At 41.9% G+C, this 19,372-nt stretch overlaps 1 protein-coding gene and 1 long non-coding RNA gene across 3 annotated transcripts in view; both read left to right on the top strand.

Moving 5' to 3' along the window:
- ZEB2 (zinc finger E-box binding homeobox 2) overlaps positions 1-19,372 on the top strand; it is a 115,935-nt gene that overhangs the window by 49,893 nt on the left and 46,670 nt on the right. The window lies entirely within an intron of this gene.
- Positions 4,848-19,372, top strand: part of LOC115608586 — a 20,295-nt gene continuing 5,770 nt past the window's right edge. Inside the window, exons 1-2 of the long non-coding RNA XR_003991591.1 lie at positions 4,848-4,858; positions 13,476-13,481. This is a non-coding gene — a long non-coding RNA (uncharacterized LOC115608586). The remainder of the gene's footprint in view (positions 4,859-13,475; positions 13,482-19,372) is intronic.

Below are 19,372 nucleotides of genomic sequence, written 5' to 3' on the forward strand. Positions count from 1 at the left end.
TGCCCAATTTAATATACTAAAAGAAGTTTAGTGTCTTGTGCTAGTAATTTCATTATTTTAAAATATGAATTAATTGTCTTAAAATAATATTGTTAGAAGTACAACTAGTAGGATTATGGAGCTAATTCTCTTCTTTAAAAAAAAAAATCAAAGCTCCTATTAATGCACTTCAAGATAGATTAGGAGTTTAAGTTTCTATCAGGTGTTCAGTTGAAAGCTCTCCCAGGTTTACTGTAAGCTTGCAAAGCTTAACTTGGGGTAATGAATGAGGGAACTAGGTGGTTTAGCAACCTGGGAACAGAAGAAAAAGCCTTTCACCTCAGTTTCATGTGGTTTCCTTAGGGAACTCAGTGCCAAATGGGCTACCTCTTTATTATTTGGGTGGTTACTAGAGGAGTTTCACACACAGTCCCTGAGCTTGCTTTGTTCCTGGTGTTGAAATAATGGTTATTCTAGTGCCCAAAATTGCGTGGGATTGCAAACACAAGATTTCCAGTCCCCATCAAAATTTACAGGTGTAAGATCTAACTCAGAAAAAAAGGCATCCAAAAAACCTGATTTATACTTTTTTCAGAAACAATATTAATCTCGGCAGTTTAGCTTTCTCCTGTGAAATTTAATCCTGACACAGGCCATACCTTGTATTTCTTTAAAAGAATAAATAACTTCAAATTTCAAGTAAGTTCTTTTTTGTTTAAAATTCATGTTATACTTTCACCTCAAGGTAGTCACCAGCTGAAACCTGAACTCACTCAGTGACCACCAAAGGATGTTCATATCTCAAAGGAATGAGCTGAGGATTTCAGGCAGGTACCTCGTGTGGGAGGGAGCACATCCTCTGGGATAACCAGTGTATATTTTGCCACGTTAGTTAGAGGACAAGGCCATCCTGCCTGGACAGGCAGGATGCCTGCTAGGGAGGGAACTGGTGAGAGAGAAGAGTTTCTTCCCCCTGGGAAGTTACATCTTACACCTGCACTGGAGAGGTGCTGGAGCAGCCTGAGGCACCCACACTTTGCTACAGGGGAGGCTGTAGTTGGGGAGCCACCATTAATACTACGTTTAAAAAAGGGAAAATACAAAAGATTGAAAGAAAGGGAAAATACTTGAAGGCTTGAGGTCTGAAGCCTCATTCTACATCCCTTATTTCACCTCTTAACCGCAGGCAATGCCTCTGAAGTTTACCACTTGAAACAACAAAAATAATGCATTTTTAACAGAGGTGTTTTCTCTGTTGGGAGATCCCTCCTCTTGCTTCTCTTCCCTTTTGCTTAGTATCAGCCGGGCCCTTGCCTTTTGCCATCAGCTCCATAGGAAAACAGCTGCAGAAAGCCTTATCCCAACCAGAATAAAATCATTATGACACAGCAAACCCAAACATGACATGTGGTTTCAACAGCCTCTTACGCCCAGTTCTGCATTTCCTTTTGGCTGTGAGGATAAGGTTGGGGACCAGCCTAATAAGAACATTTTAGCTGACCGGGAGGTACATGTAGATATGAGAAACTCAGAGCCATTTTAAGCTCAAAGTCTGGTGGGAAGCAGGCTCTGGAGGTGGTGTTACTCCACATCTACACACGCACACACTGGCAGCCAGTAGTTTCTCACATGCACGGCAACAAAAATCCATGCTGAAAGAGCATCAGTTTCAACACCAACTGGAGTAATTCTAATGCTGCAAGGAGTGAATTTTGCCCTTTTTTGCATTGGTCAAGATATATTGAGTGAGATACCTGATAGGAGATGAAGGAAAAACAAATAAAGGAAAATAGGCCACAGGCACCCTTTGCTCAATGGAGGAGCAGCCAGAGGAGCATGGCTTATTTCTTGCTGCTCTTCTTAGGTGTGTCACAAAGGAGTAGGAAATTGTAGATAAAAAGTGCTGGGAGAAACCCCATGTGGGGGCATGGCTGGGGCCAACCTCCCCTCTTCCTCTTCCTCCGCCTCCTCTCTGTGGTACTTCCCATTCGCTCCTGATGCACTTGTGCGACCGTGTTGCAGATGTGAGTGCTGGCGCCAGGATGAGCTTGGCTGAAGGAAGAACATGTGCCGTTATTAATTTGCTCTATTACTGTTGTTCTCTTGAGGAACGTGAGGAACAAAAGGCTTCTGGGCATTTAGGAGTCCCTATCTCTGCAAAACCCAAGGAGAACACCATGGGCATGCAGAAGGCATCCTTCCAGCCCCAGGACATTGTCCCTGCCATGTTTTGAAGGCTCACTCTGAACAATGGAGGCTTTAAAGCTGGTTAGAAAGGACAATCAGATATTTTTTCCCTAATGGAAAATGCTGGTGGTTTAGATATATGGGTCATTGCTAACTCTCCGTCTAATACTTTATACTCAATACATACCAAAGGGGAGAGCAGTCCGAGGCATGTCTGTCCTTGGGATGAAGCCAAATGTTCATTTCAGTACTGTTATTTACTGGGAGACATCTTGATTAACAGAGCTTAATACTATGTGAAATCGCTACCAGTTATCTAGTTCTAGTAATACCTATGCTGTTGGCACTTTCTGATTTTTGGGTTTTTTTTAAGCATTTCTTCCCATAACCATCAGCTCCTGTTGGGCATTGCGCCCAACCCTAGGACATCAGCCGAGCCGGGCTCTGGCTGCATCCCACGCGCTTTGCAAGCCAGCATGCATCGAAACCTGACATGAAGTGGATCAGACACTGACTCAGAGGGCCATTCTTACCTGTCTTTAAAGCTGATAATTTTTTTTGCATATATCTCAAGAGTTTCACATCTATCGTCTAATGCAGGAAAGAGCAAAGTAGCCTGGGTACTTTTTCATTTCTCATCGGCATGAAGCTGAGTTAGACAACATACTCATTTCTGTAAATTCAGAAGTCTGTGCTGGCGGTGCAGTTTTTCACACAGCTTCTTCAGTGACCCTTAACATCTGCCTAACCCTTAAGCGTACACAAACCATTTGTGACTTGGGTTAGAGGGCAGAGGGACATTTTTGCCATGCTCTTTTGGAAAGCATGTTTGTTGTAGCTCTAGGCTAATAACTTTTTTCCTAAGCATTTTTACCTAGTGGATTTATGTACTTCAGGTGTGTCTCTGGTCATTTTTTTCCAGCAAACAATGCTGGATTTCCTCTCAATATTGAATGTATCCGAGGTTGGCTCTTTTATCAATCCTTTTCTTCTTGGTGACTCAGAGTTTCAGAGTCTTCCTCCTTTGTCTCAGAAAGGAGCAGCGCTGAAAGCATTTCCACCTGGATGTTTAAATTATTTAAGTTGCAGGAACCAGACCTTTTCCCTCCTGAGTAGTTGTGGGTTTTAAAGGCTAAAATTGCTTCATCATGCCAAAGTGAAAGTATGCATAAATTATTTAGTTAAACTTGAGAAAATACAGACTTTTCTCAGTGATCTTTCAAGGGCTGCCTACTTAAATTTCAGAAGAATGGTCAGGGGTTTCTCTCTCTCTTTCTCTTTCTCTCTCTTCCCTTTCTTTCTCTTGAAAAATATTTTAAGTACCCATTCAGCCTTTTCTGAGATAAAGCTGTGGCCAAAAATTGGAGGGCTGGGTTTTGAGCAAGTGTTTATAATAGAATCGAAAATGCTGTAGAAATCCTAAGTACCCCTACTTAACCACGAACCTATGAATTCTCTCACCAGAGCAGGTAACAGGCAGTCATGCCTGCTCCCGATGCCGAGCAGAGGTTTGTGTCAGCATTTCAACTGTGGTGTCCGTTTATCGGGAGTTTATAGCGTGACTGTAAAAGTACAGTGGAGCAATTTTTTTCTAACTTCATTTCAGCTTTTTTTTGAATTAATTTTGGCCCAGATTGTGGTATTCTTGGTACTCTACCCAACAGAAATGTCTTGCTGTCTGTAGTAAGCCTACATAAAGAGTTAGATAGTGCTCCTTCTGTAACAGAATCCATCCCTTTTTATTTTTAAGGTGTAATGATGCTGGTATGAAAGTTAATGTCAAAGCTCCCTTGGGTTACAGTGGAGCAGGAGTGGTGTTTAAACCTTCTTTAGGCCACCAGAAGGACCCACCAGCACGGGACCTGGTTCTGTCAACACAGGAGAGCTTACAGGACTCATCCCCTGTGTAAAGAAACCTGATCTTTCTCCAGCTGATGTCAATATTTCTGTCACTGACTGTGGGATCTAGATGAGGGTCAGATATAAGGATGTGAAAGAGAGGCGGAAAGAAACAACACATTTCCCCATCAAGGCAGTTATTTATTTTACAGTGTTTTTTAATATAGTCTGTCTCCCAGGTTGGGAAGAGGGGTAAGGGAGGGGGGTGGGGAGAAGGAAGGAAAGGAGTAAAAAATACTCTAAAAAGAAATACAGACCTTGTTCTGTGGCTGATGCTAGAGGGAACTCTGTTGCAAATTGTGAGGAGTTATCAAAGGGATAAGATTGCTGTAGGATCTGTTTCTTCATTTTGCAAACAATTAATTTGGCCTTGTTGAAATTAAAATTAATAAAGAAAGAAAGAAAGAAATGCTCTGAACTAAAAGCTATGGTTTGGAGGAGGTGGCTGGTGGGAAGGGCAGCCAGCCCCTTGCTCTTCCACTGGAGTCGGGGACACAGCTAGAAGCTGGAGGGCACCCACGGGAGGGTGAAGTGTCAGGACTCCAACGGGCGCCATCAGCCAGTGATTCAGTATACAACAGACACTGACAGCGAGCATGGCAGCGACTTCACATTTAAGGGATTGTGGCATGCCTTGCTATGAATATGTATTTTCAGAATGAATGTATACACTAAAATCCCTTTAGTTTTTAGTCAATGGAGCCCTTACAATCAATCAGGTAGATGATACCATATGTGCAAAACCAATAGAGATCATAAAAATACATATTTATCCAAGCTGGCCCTTCAAGCTGTTGTGGTAAGTCAGATAAAATTTGCATGTTTTCAAAACTAGAGCAGTGATGAGCAGAAACCTGGGAAGGGTGTTAGGAGCTATTTCCTAATATAAATCCTGCTTAGCTGCTAGAAACTCCTCATAGTTTCTCCTACCAACTCCCATCAACTTTAATCAACAGTTTGGGAGGGTATCCCTTTTGTACTTTAAGAGGAAAAGGAGCACACCGGAAAAAGAGGCTTGAGAGAAATAACTTTTGTAGCTGCAGTTCAGCGAGACAGTGGAGACGTGAACCTTCTTGTGCAAGCGGGGAAATAAATTGTTAAAAATCACAGTGTGAGGTGGGGAATCAGCTGTAGCTGCAAATCTCATTGCTTTGGTTTAGTTTCTGCCACAACCTGCACATTAGCATTTTCTCTCTCTGAATTATTGTGAAGATTTGTATTATATGTAATTACAATACAAAGAGGCTCTGCCAGATAAAGCTATTTGCTGAAGCACTGTTTTCAAAAAACACAGAGTCCTTTCACACTTTAACTTACACCTTTTCATTACCTGCTAATAAAAGTACAGTGGATAGATTTGCCTAAACATGTCTTGCTAAGAACATTAACCCCATGGGTAACTCTGGCCTTTTGAGATACAAGCTTTCAATTTTAATAATGTCTCCTTAAAAAAACCCAAACCCTCAAGTAAAGGTACTGAACTATTTTTGCCCCTTTTTGCCAATGTTGTAAGCATCCTTGTAACATAGATAACAGAGTTAAGTATAGAAAATTCATTGTGGCCAGGCTCCTAGATTCACTACTGCCATGTGAATTATAAATCTTACAAACAGGGGTGATACATCATTTTTTATTAAACTTATAACATGACTGCTGCACAAATAGTGTTTACATAGAAGGGTATACATTTAATTTACTCTCTGGGAACATTTCTAAAGAATATAAATTGCATTTTGAAAGCTTCCTTCTCCATAAAGTTCATCATTTTTTTTTCCCCTTTTTTTTGGCATTTTAATTGGAGCGTCCAAACTGCCCGTCCTTACTCAAAGTATCAAAGACCAAATATCTGTTTTATGGTTATAAAATCAACTCTAATTTGCTTCCTATGAAGTACCAGATAATCAGCCTGTAAATTTTACCTACATTACTGTGGGGATGCAGAGCTATAAATTCAAAACAGCATGCAGGTTGGTGAAAATTGAGGTCTAGGCAGCAATGCATGTCCATAAACTTTTCTCAGGTTATTGGAATAGAACAAATCAAAAGCTGTTCCTGGTTGTATGATATTCTCTTTTGATAGACCGGGCTGCTTGTTGTTAGCAATCCAAGTGCAGAGGTTAGTCAGAGCAGAATGTAATTTCTAGCAATCTGACAGACCTGCGGATTGAAGCGGCAGGTTTTCCCTTCCGATTTCAGGGAATTGCTTCTTACTGTGACAAATGATTAGCTGTTATCTCAGACTGAATTTGATTTCTACAAGCAGCTGAGTCAGGTAACTTTGCAGTATATGAGGGGGTTTTACAGGAAATGAAATCAGCTCCCTAGTCACATGCAGACCAAATGAAATCTTCTCTTTGGGGTAAAAATTGTGCTTTTGGTTAACTATGGGCAGGTTTACCAAACACACGTCTATATACTAACGATTTGATGGATTTTATTGGATTTAGCGTCTCAATCAAACCTGCACTCCACTGATGCTGAGTGCCAGCGTGGATGGAGGGTGTTGAGGGTAAAGTTAATGCTGGTGGTACCAGATGTGCACCATGAACAAAGGTACCCAGGGTGATGTGGCATAAACTACAGTTACTAAATTTGGCTCTGCATTGTTTCCACACAAGGGAGCGAATGGTGATGTTAATCAGATTAGACTCATTAAGGGGAAAAAAACCGAGAACAACCCTCGTCCTTCACACAATGCCTTCTGCATCGCTTAAGCCCACACAGGAGGCGGAGGTGTTGTCACACTGGAGTGGTGACTTTTGCACGGGTCCTGTGCCTGCAGGTGAAAACCCCCAACATTGTCCCCTGTGCTGTAGGAAGGTGAAGGAATTAAGTATTTTCACTCCTGGAATTGAGTGCAAAAGAGGGGGATGGAGTCAGTATGTAGATAAGACAATATCTCCTGCTTTGGGGAGTGCTTTGAGAGAGCCTGGTGCTGCCCTCTGTATCAAAACAGTGTGCATCTTCAGGAGGACCATCTGATGCGTCAGCCCTGAAGCTGGGCATTTCACACAGAGGTTGTAAGAATGGCCTTTGTAGGGAGAGTGGGGGGGAGGAGGTGGGGGGACAAAAGAAAGGGCATTTTGCTTCTTCCTCACCCAACTCGTGTTCACGTTTCCTCCTGTGAAGAGCCTGGGCAGCCCTTTGGTGCTGCCAATATCACCACGTGTACCCTCATCATGGAAGGGGCTACAGAAAATGGCAGAGAGATCTGAGCACTTGATCTCTCTGTAGCTTATGAAACAAGAAACAACTCAGTAAGTGATTACATGAGATTCCTTTCGCTTTCTGACTTTCAGCATTGCCGCCTATGGTGTCTAGCCTGGGCCTCGGGCTTCGTTTCACCCAGACTTTTGTTTGCACAAGTAGTGTTGCCACCCTCACCGCTGTTGGTAATAATGCTTGTTTTATTTTTATATTTGAAGGACACTCCAAACATTTTGTTCGGATGCCCTCAGACTCCCAGCTCTGCCTGGCTGGTTCTTGTTTTCTCAACTCCTTTTTGCCACGTATTGAGCAATGCAAAATGACAACGCAGCAGTGGCCAGGGTCACAGCAGCAACGAAATATAGCATCTTTTCTTTGCATTTATCTCTGCTTAGTGTTAACTATGTCTAGGTTAATCACTTAAGTGCACAGGGTGCAAGACAACACTTTTCTGCTTTTCCTAAACATCTTTCTAATCTACTAGAAGAGGGCTGGGGTGGGACTAACTGCACTCCTGATACAAAATGCCTTTAACACCTTCTTCCTTTGCCCCTTCAAATGCCTCCTTTGGGTTTTCAGAGTGCAAAACATAAGGGTTAAGACGAGGCAAAGCAGACTCAGACCCTGAAAGAAAGGATGGAGGAGAAGGGGGCAGAAAACTTGATCTGATTTGCTTGACCTGACCTGGGTAGGGGGATGCCCCAATCCAGCCAGGGTCTGGCCAGCATGGGTGCCACTGGAACTGGAGCACCCGCAGGTAAGAGCCTGGTGGTGGCACAAAAACTTCAGCCCTTCCTGGGGCTGGAGTTTTGTATTGTTTTGCTTTCGTTTAAGTCCCCATTGCAAGGGCAGGTTTCTGTTTGTACCGGTGCCCAGGGAATTTGTGTTCTGGCTGATAAAAGAAAGGCTGTGAATTAGTTAAAATCTATAACGCTCAAAGTAAATAAGATGATAGACTTACAAGGATATACATTTCCTGTAAAAAAAAAAAAAAAAAGAATTCCGTTATCGGGATTTACTTGAAAGGAATATGTCCTATTACAGGAGGAGAATGCCTTGAGGAATGTGAGAAAGATTAAAGGCTTTTGTCAGGAGTTTAGGTTTGGTCCAGGTTTCCTGTGCAGCCAGCCCTCCTGTCCCCACGTAAATGTTTTGCTTTTCCTCCTCTCTTGCGCTCTTTCTCAGCAAGGGGAAGAGTAAACCCTTCTCGCTGCCTGGTGGTGTCAGATTAAATACTGAGATGGCGACAGGAAAAAGGCTGGAAGGAAAAACAAAAGACAGGGGGGTGAGAGTTATCAGGTTGGCGACGGAACTGCAGGCCTGTCGGACTCCAATTTACAGAAATCCAAACAGATTTTAGTTGACACGATCTGCAATCATTACTGCCGGAGCAGAGCTAATTAAGAAATTAGCTTTCCTGATTGCCTGTTCTCACAGTGATGAGTAGTTGAATGATGTTGTATGGCTGAAATGTTCTGAAATCAGACTGTTTAACAAGTGTTTAGACTTTTGAATTGATGTTGGGTTTGCTTTATCTGTAATATTCCTGCTTGGATGCTGTTTGTTTCCCATAGGGACTGTTTCTTTTGATAGGGAGGGTGTACTTGTCCTTGTTTTGGAAGGGTGCAAACACACTGGTCCATTGCCTCTGGTTACTCTCAGATTGCTACCCGGAGGTGCACAGGACAGGGACATTGAATTCCTGGTGTAAACTGGAACAGCTTCTGCAACTGACTTATGCTGATGTGAATAAGACGAGCAAATGGAAACAGGCCCTAGAAAGCTTACCCCTTTCACATGTTAGAAAATATTTGCAATAAATAATTCATTAATAATATTTGTAATAAATAATTCACCAGCCAATGAGTCCTCCTCCTACCTCCTCACATTGGAGACTATATAGGAAATAACAGCAGCAACGGCAGACAAGACAGTAAATTCTGCCCTGGTTCACTCCTGCGAGTGGACAGACAGCTCTGGGTTAACCAGACACATGGCCAGAAGCCTGTCCTAAGCCACCTCCTCGTTTTGCCACCCCTACAGGCCAGCCTCCCCTCCCTACTTCAGAGAAACCCCTGAGCTCTCCCTGCAATGGGAAAAGTTTAGATAACTTAGGAAAATATTCAAACTTTGTTTAGCAAGTGAGAAGTGAGGCATCCGAGTATCATTTTGGTGATGATGAAAATACAACTTCTTTAAGTCCAGGGAGCAAACCGAACAGACCTAGCGTATTTAGGACAAACTGTAATTAAGCAGTGCAATTGATTTTTTACTTCTTCATTGTAATTGGACTTGTTACACAGTGAGGCATTGGTCGGGTGGGAGTGATGGTGGCAGAATTAGGCCCTAATTAAACAGTTAAAGTGTAAATATGTAATGATATCTCTAAAGCTAACCATCTCAAGTAGGGTGAAATTTATGGGTGAATCAAATCATTATGATCAAAAATACAACTAAATAAGTAATCAGCCCACTTTTGGCATGCTTTGTAAATAAACCAGCAATGAAGTGGAGGAAACCAGACGAGTACATTTTCTTCACTTAGCTCACCCTGAAACAGCAAAGAGAGAGGGTGACCTTGGTTAGTGAAGTCACCTCGATGTGCTAAGTGAAGCTGGCTAGAGTGGGGTGCCATGGGTGTCACTACAGTGAGGGGCTCCTGGGACTGGCATGCCAGGAGCTCAGGGTCTCCCAGGGGTGTCCTTTGCACTCACATACATGCATGTGCACACACAGGTCACTTTATCCAGGCCTAGAAAAGCACAATAGGGCCCATTATACAAATAATGGCAAATTGGCCAAAAGAATGTAGTGTACAAAGCCTTACACAGCCCAGACTTCATGAAAGGGTTTCGTCTCTTTCTGCATCACAAGACTAGTAACATTGTGGAGTGGCTTGTCCTGTGGCACACAGAAAAATGTGCAGGTCCCAAAAAAGCACAAAGGCTGCAATTCACCACTCTGCAGAAGTCCCTAGCAGACCACCAGACCAATTCAACAGGCTTTCTGGTGTTTCGTCCCTCCTCTGGGGTCTGTGGTTCCTCTGAAGATGGCCTGTGCCTTACAGGACAGTGGCTTCTCACCTTCAATGCTGTTAGGAGCATGGCACCAGTGTGCGATCACCTCTGCCTCTGAGGAAGGGAAGAGGAAATGTAGAGATGAGACCACTCAAGGTGGAGGGCTGATGGTTACATTGTGCCTTGCAAGAGGATGGGGAAGTGGCTTAGAAGAAGTTTGGCTGGGCACAGCAAGAGTTAACAGCAGCTTTTGGGGCCCCAAGGGTGCAAGCACACAGCAGAGAGCATCTAAATCCCATAGGTACATCAAGCAGGCTGATAAAGTTTGGGACAGGCAGTGAAGGTGAGAGGAGAGGACACAGGTCCCACCAGCTCAGCCTGTGTGAGCAATGGGGGGAGACCAACAGCCAAAGTGGCCCATTTGGTTGAAAGATGTCATGGTGCACCATGGTGCTGTGTAGAGATGTAGTGGTTCCCCTCTTTACCTTAATGCCCTTTTGCGGTTCTCCTCACTGTGCCTGGCCTCAGATGGCCATCCCATGACAATAAACTGTGCCAAGAGCTTCACCTTAAAGCCATTTCAAGGAGCCTATAGATGGAGACCTCAGATCAAGCTGATGGTACCATCTGGCCACTTTGCAGCTGCCTTCGGGAGGGTTGATACCTGCGCAGAGCATGCATTCTGGAAAGGAGTGTGTTCTCCCGCCTTTTCTCCTTGGCTACGGTTTTCTTGTATGGCTTTTCTGCAGGACTTCCATCTGTGTGCGTAGGCATGCCCTTGCCTCACCGCATCCAAGAGGTGGCAGGTTGGCTGTCACATAGCTTAAGCTTCATCACTGCTTAAATTTGAGGTACTGATTTTATTTTTTTTTTTAATCCATTTTTTATTCCTATGATAATATGCACATGACAAAAGGCTTCTCCAAAAGAGAACAGCAAAATCAAGCCAGGAAAGTATGTATGAGCTTATAAAGAGTCCTCTGAAAAGCAGGTATTCCTTTGCCCCATGTTTTTAAAATATTTAAACTTTTAACATGTGTTGGCCCAAAATAATTATTTACTCTGTACAACCAATAGTAAAAAGAACCCAGAGGGAAATTCTGGCAAAGTTATTTCCACGCATCTTCAACTGAGTCTGATTCTAGTCAAAGTTAGATTGATGCAAATCAGGGTCTAAGAGGCTTGCTTTAAGTCAGTAGTTACACTGGCATAAAACTTGTACGAATATAATTAAAATCAGCCCTCCTTGAGGCTGCATGTGTGTGGCAAAATTTGGACCTAAATGTTGTAGAAATTAATTAATAAATGCAAAGAAGGTTCAAAACTTGTAAAATTAAATACACATCTGCGAAAACATCTATCCAATTACATTGCTGCACATTTGCAGAATGCATTTTACACTTCATGTGGAATTAAACTATTAGTAAAAAACTGTCTGCAAATAGTGACACTTACTTTAAAAGATCACATGGACTTATATTGTTTCATAATGCATCTAAAATAGCAGTTCCTGAAACATCACTTCCACTTTAACAGAATGTGGTACTCTCACACTGGCTGAAACTCTGTTTTCCTGAGGAAAGACTATTGAAGTACAAAAGTATTTAGCTGGGAAGTGTTGGGTTAATACATGTAATTTCTTTTCTTTCATTGGACTTCCTTTTGCCAACTTTACCTTGTATAAGTAATTTTGCCTGTGAGAGTCTTTACATGGAATGCAGATTGACTATTACTTCCTGAATAGATTTAAATTTAACACCAATTTAGTCACTGTAGTATTCTTATATTGGAAATAACAGCTTCCATAGGACTTCTACAAAGTGCCAGAAATATGATCTCATATGTGGAAACAAATTTAAATGTGTTTTCTTTTACATGTTTTCTTTTCGTATATTTTTCCCACCTATGTTCTCCTTGTTCCCCAAATTCTCTGCTCCAGAGCTGTGAGAAATCTGGAAAATTAGCTGGTGAAAAAGCTAGCTTTTAATAAGAATTGCCAGTCTTGCAAGCATTTTTATGTTAAAGCTTATTTTTTTAAAAAAACAGGCTATTTTTCCTTCTCAAATACCAGCTGCTTTTAAGATAAACCTGTGCTGTCCTGTTCATAATTTCTGAACTGAAACATGAATGCCAGTAACAGAGAGGTTTGATCAGGAGTCTGGAAATCATTTATTTAGCTTAGATGTGAAAGTAATTGGCTCTTTCTTTGGGAAGTGGCATTTCCCCTGAGCTGCTGGGGTAGCCGTGACGGCTGGGCAGGACTTGCAAGCCAGGGCAGGGGCTTGGAGAGGACAACAGCTCCTCACTTTTTCCTCTGCTTACTGGGAGGACATGGAGGAGTCAGGTCTTGGCTCTGAGATATGTCAGCTTACGTGGGAGGGCAGTGTGGAGTTGCCACCTCGCTGTCCCCATAGGAGAGCTGGAGAAAATCATTGCTCACGTCCAGCAGAAGCACTACAGCGAGGGGACTAATGGTGACTTTCCCTGCTCTCCTCCATAAGACCATGCTAACATAAGGCTTAATCTTTTTTTCCTCCTTTCTTACTCAAAGAACCAAAACCAAATAAAACAACAACAAAAAACCAGTAAAAAACCTCAGAACGAGATCATAGCTCAGTGCATTATGGTTTGGATGCAAATGTATTTTTCAGTGGGTTCCTTGGCTCATATGTCAGACGCTATTGGAATTTTTTTAGTTATTTGGCAGTTGAATAGTATGGTTTCCAGCGTCTTCTTCATCAGCTTTTGAGGCAAATAAAGAGCTAATAATACACTTCAATTTGCTCTCTGTGCTTGGAAAGCTAGCAACCAACTTGCTGGAACTCTAATACTCCCTTCCCTAGCCTGCTTTCTGCTTTTTGTGGTTAGAAATCTCTGTAGGTGCAATTGAAGACCACACTCCATAGGTGGACAGTGCCTAACCTGCTCCCTGGCAGAAAGAAAAATTGCTGCAGGTCAACAAGGCGACGTATCTTGTCATGAATATTGCCTTTATTATTCAGCTTTCTGCAGTGCTTTGCTTGATGCTTTTGTAAGCAGGGTGTGCCTTGCCTGCTTACCTGTCTCCCAGACCAGCGAAGGAAAGCAGAGTCAGATCACAGCCCAACTTCCACTTGCTCGTGCCACAGACACCTGTGGCGCGTGGCCACTGCAGCTGGTTGCAGGCTTGGTGCATGCCAGGGTCAGACAAAGGTGCAGCCCTGAGCTGCTGAATTCCTGCCTGCCCTCGGGGAGGGGTGTTGGGGCTGAACATGAAACTCACTTGCTGAAAAGACCTTTTGCCCTAGTTCATACATGATTCATTTGCTGTGTGTTTTATCAGTAGAGTCTATTTTACTAATAATGCTAAATACTTCACAAGCTTCCTAAAAGTCATGGCAAGAGAGTGATAGAATAGTAGACAAGGAAGTCCCTGCCATGGGGGAGGGGGACAAGTCACTCAGGGAGCAGGAGCAAACACCCTGTGTTTTCCTGGTGGTTCTGGGGCTCCAATACTCCACCGCACTCAAACTCACCCGCGGAGCATATACCAATGCTAGGTGAAAAAGAGGGGCATTGATTAGCAGATTTTCTTTTCGATGGTTTATTTTGCTGTCTTTTTCCTTCTGTGGGCCCACTCACAGTGTCTGTGCTTCTTGGGTCACCCAAAGATGCTTCTTCCATGAGTTTCATTAGCTGATAGGAAGCAGTGTAGCCTGGAGGTGTGCAAAGAGAAGCAGTTCAGAGATTGACACAGGGGTAACTTGAAGATACAAGAAGAGCAGAGCATGGCCCGTAATAAAAAATTATGAAGGTCTGTAGAAGTAGGAATATTTGAAGGGGCTATAAGCTCCTCACACTTTCTTCTGCCTTCTTGCCGTAGTGGTGGTCTCCACACCACCACAGCTCATATTACCCAAGGACTTCTGAGTGACATCAGAGGATCTCCATAACTATTTGATTTTGCTAGTAGCCTCTCATACAGTGAAGGGGAGATACTCTTTACTGAGATCTGAGGTGCTCCAGAGTTGCGATCAGCCTATTAGCAGACAGTCTTGTAGAGTAGTTAAACAGGATTATCTCCAATGGAACAAAGATCAAACTGGCTAGTCACAATGTGGCAGCAGGAGAAAACACAGCAAGACACTGGGAACAGTAATTGTCTGTGTGTGTTTAGACTGATAAAGTAAAACTAATTGCTCCTGCATTAGAAGCAAGGAAGGAATTTGCACACTTTCTGCAGGTAGTATAGCTAAGGAGCTTCAGAAAGCTGGTTTTGCAATTGCAGAAGCAGATGCAGTACTGCCATAAAACTTCCAAGCATGTCCAAGGGCAACAGCTATTGCGAAAAGGTATAATTTCATCATTAGGTCTAAATCTGTCCCTAGAACAAGGAACGGTTAGTAACTTGAGTCTACAGCTAGCAAAATGTAAATTAACAGTATCAGCTCCTGTAGCTAATGGCAGTTTTACCGGAAGGAGTATTGCAGGATTGGGCTCGTAACAGATTTTTACAGACGAGAGATCCTGGTTCAGCACTGAGCCCCACACAGGCGCAGGGATCCCTGCCATGTGGCACTCACCTTCAATTCAGGATGACATGCGTTCACTCTGAGGACGTAATGGCTAATACGCTGTGCATTAAGTTAAAAATATAACAGCAAGTCTGCATAGTCGGCATGCCATTTGGGGAGGAAAACACTCACTTGTGCATATTAAACGGAATTTCTGTGCTTATTTTTACATTTATTTTCTCCATATACCCCAAAGGATCATTGGGGACGAATGGTCTGTACATCATCATTTTAGGAAACAAAGATCTGTTTGTTTTACACGAAGGCAACAAAAAACCCTCACTGACCTATTATTTTTCCCTGTATCATAATTTAAACTGAAATAACCAAGTGTTATACCCTTTTATCTCCCCACCATCAGAAAATACCTGCTCCAGATGTATACTGAAGCCTCCTAATGCCTTTGCCAAATGCAGTATAACAAAAGGCCTTGGTCTTTTGAAGCCTTGCACACGGACATAGCTTCATATACACGGGCAATTTCATTGTCCTCTATGGGATGTAATTCTTCATTATTCTGTGGCTGTGTGAAAAACTTGGGTTCTCTCCAATTTTTTTTCAATTAGTTTTTAAATGACAACATACCAAGAAAGTATTGTTGATGCCCATAGTGTAGTGCTTCAGCAAATGCTGGTAATGAAATCCCACTGTCTTCTAATTCCACATTTATAGAGTCCTTCCTTGCCTTCGTCAAAGTTTTTGATGCAGAGCAAAAGAGAAAGTATAACGAAAAGTCCTTTCCTCGTTTCATACAAAGGAGGGAAACCCTCCCTCCATTTAAATGGTTATATATCTCTTATCAACTTAACTAAGCAAAGTGAGGTGTTCATTAGCTAGGCTGGATTAATAAATAAATAAATAAAGGAGAGGGAGAAGAGACTGAATGCGGAAGAGTGAGAAGAACAAACAAGTCAAAGCATTTGTTCATGCTGCAATCTACACATCAATTATCCTGCTGTGCTAATTACCACCTTTCCATACCCCAGGTACCTAGGCATTCACACTTACTCACTCTTTCATGCCTCTTATAAAAAAAAAAAAAAAAACGGAGGGAAAAAAAAAAAAGAAATTATGGAAGCAAAGGGAAGATGCACTCAGAGGTGAAATAAACCCTTAGATCCAAATTTTCTTTACATTTGAGAGACTAAATAAGGGTCTTCACTGCAGTTTTAGAAAATGAAACATTGACAAATATTTTAATTGTAAAGCGATTAATACCTTTATATGTAGGCATTTTTTGGTCCGGGTGCAGACATGTTTCAGCTAGGTAAGAAGGAGGTTGGTATTACAGACAATGAGGGGTGATTTTCAATGCCATTATTAGCACGTTACATCATTAAAGTCAATGGCCACTAATTATCAACCTACTTTTATGTGGCTGTTGCAAAAGGGAGTCCAGCATCCAGCTCTGTGCCTGTGTTTGTTTTAGGCTCTTGGCGTCGCCGACCACAATTAAGCCTCCTTGGTGGCGAGGAGCCCAAAGGCTGCAATCCCTTTTGGTTTGCAGGCCTCCTGGCCAGGGCGCTTATTTTCTCATTTCAGAGTGAAGTTGGATAAAAAAGAAACCTATTTCCTGGAGCTCATTTGATACCTGGTGGGGATGCTATTCAGGTGACAAGGATACAGGCACAGAGGGAGAACAGATGTGATTTACACACTCATTATCATTTGAATGAGAGCACAGATAGGCTTGTTCAGGGGCTTGGGCATCACCTGGACAGCTTTCCTTCTGATCTTTATCCCATCTGAGAGACCAGGTCCTCCTGACATCTTTAAATCCCTGGCCCCCAGCTGGTGGCACACAGAGTTTTATGACAGTAAGCAGTCCTCTGAAGCTCTAAGCACAGATGTCATTCAGAATTGTGCCTTCACACTGTTTTTTTCATTGTGCTCAGGCTTAATCAGGAATATATCCAAAATAAAGCTTAACTTGAATAATTTCTTTTGGTAGTTCTCCAAAAACACACTGTTTGCCACTTGGAGTTTGTGTACAGTATGCTAAAATAGCTCACGTTTTGTGTTCCCAAAGTTATATTCTCCTCCCTCCGTGCACTCTCAGTGTTCAAGAGCAACAGTCTAAAATATGGCACAAGCTATAGATATATTATCAAAGAAATGCCCAATGTCTTGCAAACTTCAGCCCAATTAAACTGACTGTTACCACTCCAGATTTTTGGAGCTGGAAAAAACCCATCATAAAGCTTGAGTAGCTCCCTGTGGGATGCTTGCGTTTTACGTTTGCCACCTAGTTTTTAAAAGGGGGTTTTAGTTCTTTTTGTTTGTTAGTGTGGAGTATTTTTGTTGCCTGCTTGAAGTGATGTGCTGGGTGATGCTGCTGCGATGAGGAGTGGGGTGCTGGGTGAATGGGAGGAAGGTTTGTTTGGGTGGCTGAAATGCACTGACTGGAAACACTCACTAATCTGAAGATCTGAAATGGTGAGTGCTGTAAAGGCCACAATGTGTTTAAAATCAGAGGGAAAGAAAGAAAGTTGTCTCCAGTGCAGGACAAGAATGCAAAACAACCTTGAATAACTTAAACTGTTGTTTTTAACCTTCTCTTATCTCAAGCAGGCTGACAATTTTGGTGAGTAGCAAAAAAATGTGAAGGGAATCTGTGAGAACAAATGCTGTGGGGTTTCGTGGGTTTAATTAGGTATTGTGTTAAAGAGAAAAATATAATGAACACAAGCACATACACATTTTGTTTCCCATCTAACATTAACAGTTAAAGAAAACAATCACTATCAAATTACTTTGTTACAGTCCATAATTACAACTTAGGTTGTGCTTAACTGTTATTAACAGAATGTACAGTAATATGTTCTGGCATCGTAATATGTTATTGTAGCATTATAATTAATCTTACAGGAAGTATAATAAATTTACAGTATCAGATTGAAGCAATACTGCATATAGATTTATTAATGCTTTTAATCAGTTCTGGCAAAATTAATTTTGCACTGATTGCTTACATTGGAATTTGCATATACTTAGTGAAAGTAATTTATTTTTTATGGATTCCTTTTTATTAAAATAGGGCATATGGCCCTTCAGCTACAAAACTTTGCTGATTCTTTAGCTAAAACACTAAACATTTTGAAATATCATGTGTTATATATTGAAGAACATTCAGCTTTTTTCTGTGATTTATTTCCACACTTGTGGGAAACATTCTGAGTTTTCATATCAACTCAACGGTTATATTTTTAAGTACTTCATTGTGGTCTCTGCATTGCATATATCTTTGGGACTATATCTAACGTTTGATTCAAGAATGCAAGCATTGATAAAAATATTACATTCATATCTCAAAAAAGTAGCATAAGCATTCAGGGGAATTGCAAAGTGAAGGTATTGCAAATTTCCCTGGAGGAGCAGATCTGGATAGTTCTTAGCAGTGAAAGGGTCAGAGGAAAACACAAGGAATCATAAAATTGCTATTGCTGGGCCAAATCCTGCAAAGAGTTATTCACTGAGCAGCTCCGCAGCACTTTGCAAGCTCCGATTTACACAACAGGGCTGCATCATGTGTGGTAAGCCAAATCAAAAAGGAACTAGTGCACAGAAAATAAATACAGCTCCTTTTTGCTCTTTAACGACCTTGATTTCCCAACTAATTAAACATGTGGTCAATTATGATGAGAGAAAAATCCTTTGCATTTAAAGAAAAGAACTGCATTTTAAAAGAAAAAAAGTACATTTTAACACTGATCTGCTGATCCAATAGCATAGATACACGAGGAAGAGACTAAAAATCCCCAAACTTCTCTCCCTGCTTCAAAACATGCGATGGCTGGAGAAGCTTGGTGGAGACCTTCTGTCAGGAGCAGAACCTTTGCAGGAGCTAAGCGACCCAGTGAGGAGCAGATTGGCTCTGGTCAACTTCCTCCATAGGTACACAGGAGGATTTTTCTCACAGACTTTTTTTTTTTTTTTTAAAAAAAGGTGATTTGTTTGCCTTTAGCTGTCTGCAGAGAAAACTGTCCCTTAGAATCAGCTGCTCAGATGTGAAATTGCTGTTGACTTGATATTGAGCTAAACCAGAAGTAGTATTGTCTCTACCAAAAAGTGGAAGTGAAGTCCACGCTGATCAGGAACAGAGCAAGTTCCCGGTGGATTAAGTCACAACACGAGGTGTTATAGAAAAAAAAGTAAATAATCACCATGCATTGGCCATCTGTTGCACGGGCTCTGCCTGAAGCTTTCTCACCTCCACCTAAAGTGCTTGTAAATTTGAAGGCAATAATATCCTACCTTGGCCCTATATTCTGAATGGTTTTAAGGAATTACTCTGTAACTAACAGCAAAATACTTTGGGGAAGCCTGATCCTGATAAAACTGCATTGCCATTGCTAGGTAGGAAGCATTCAGATTTGTACTGAAAACTCAACTCATGAGGTCAAGTTATCATCAAGGATGAATTTGAATTTTATATTTTTTTTTCCCAAGCATGGCCTTATCTCCTCTGAACCTTTCGCATTCCACTATATCTTAATTGAAACGTAGGTTCTGTACTTTCTGCTCAGCGAT

The sequence above is a fragment of the Strigops habroptila genome, chromosome 5 (genome assembly GCF_004027225.2).
Source record: "Strigops habroptila isolate Jane chromosome 5, bStrHab1.2.pri, whole genome shotgun sequence".
Classification (NCBI taxonomy): Eukaryota; Metazoa; Chordata; class Aves; order Psittaciformes; family Psittacidae; genus Strigops; species Strigops habroptila.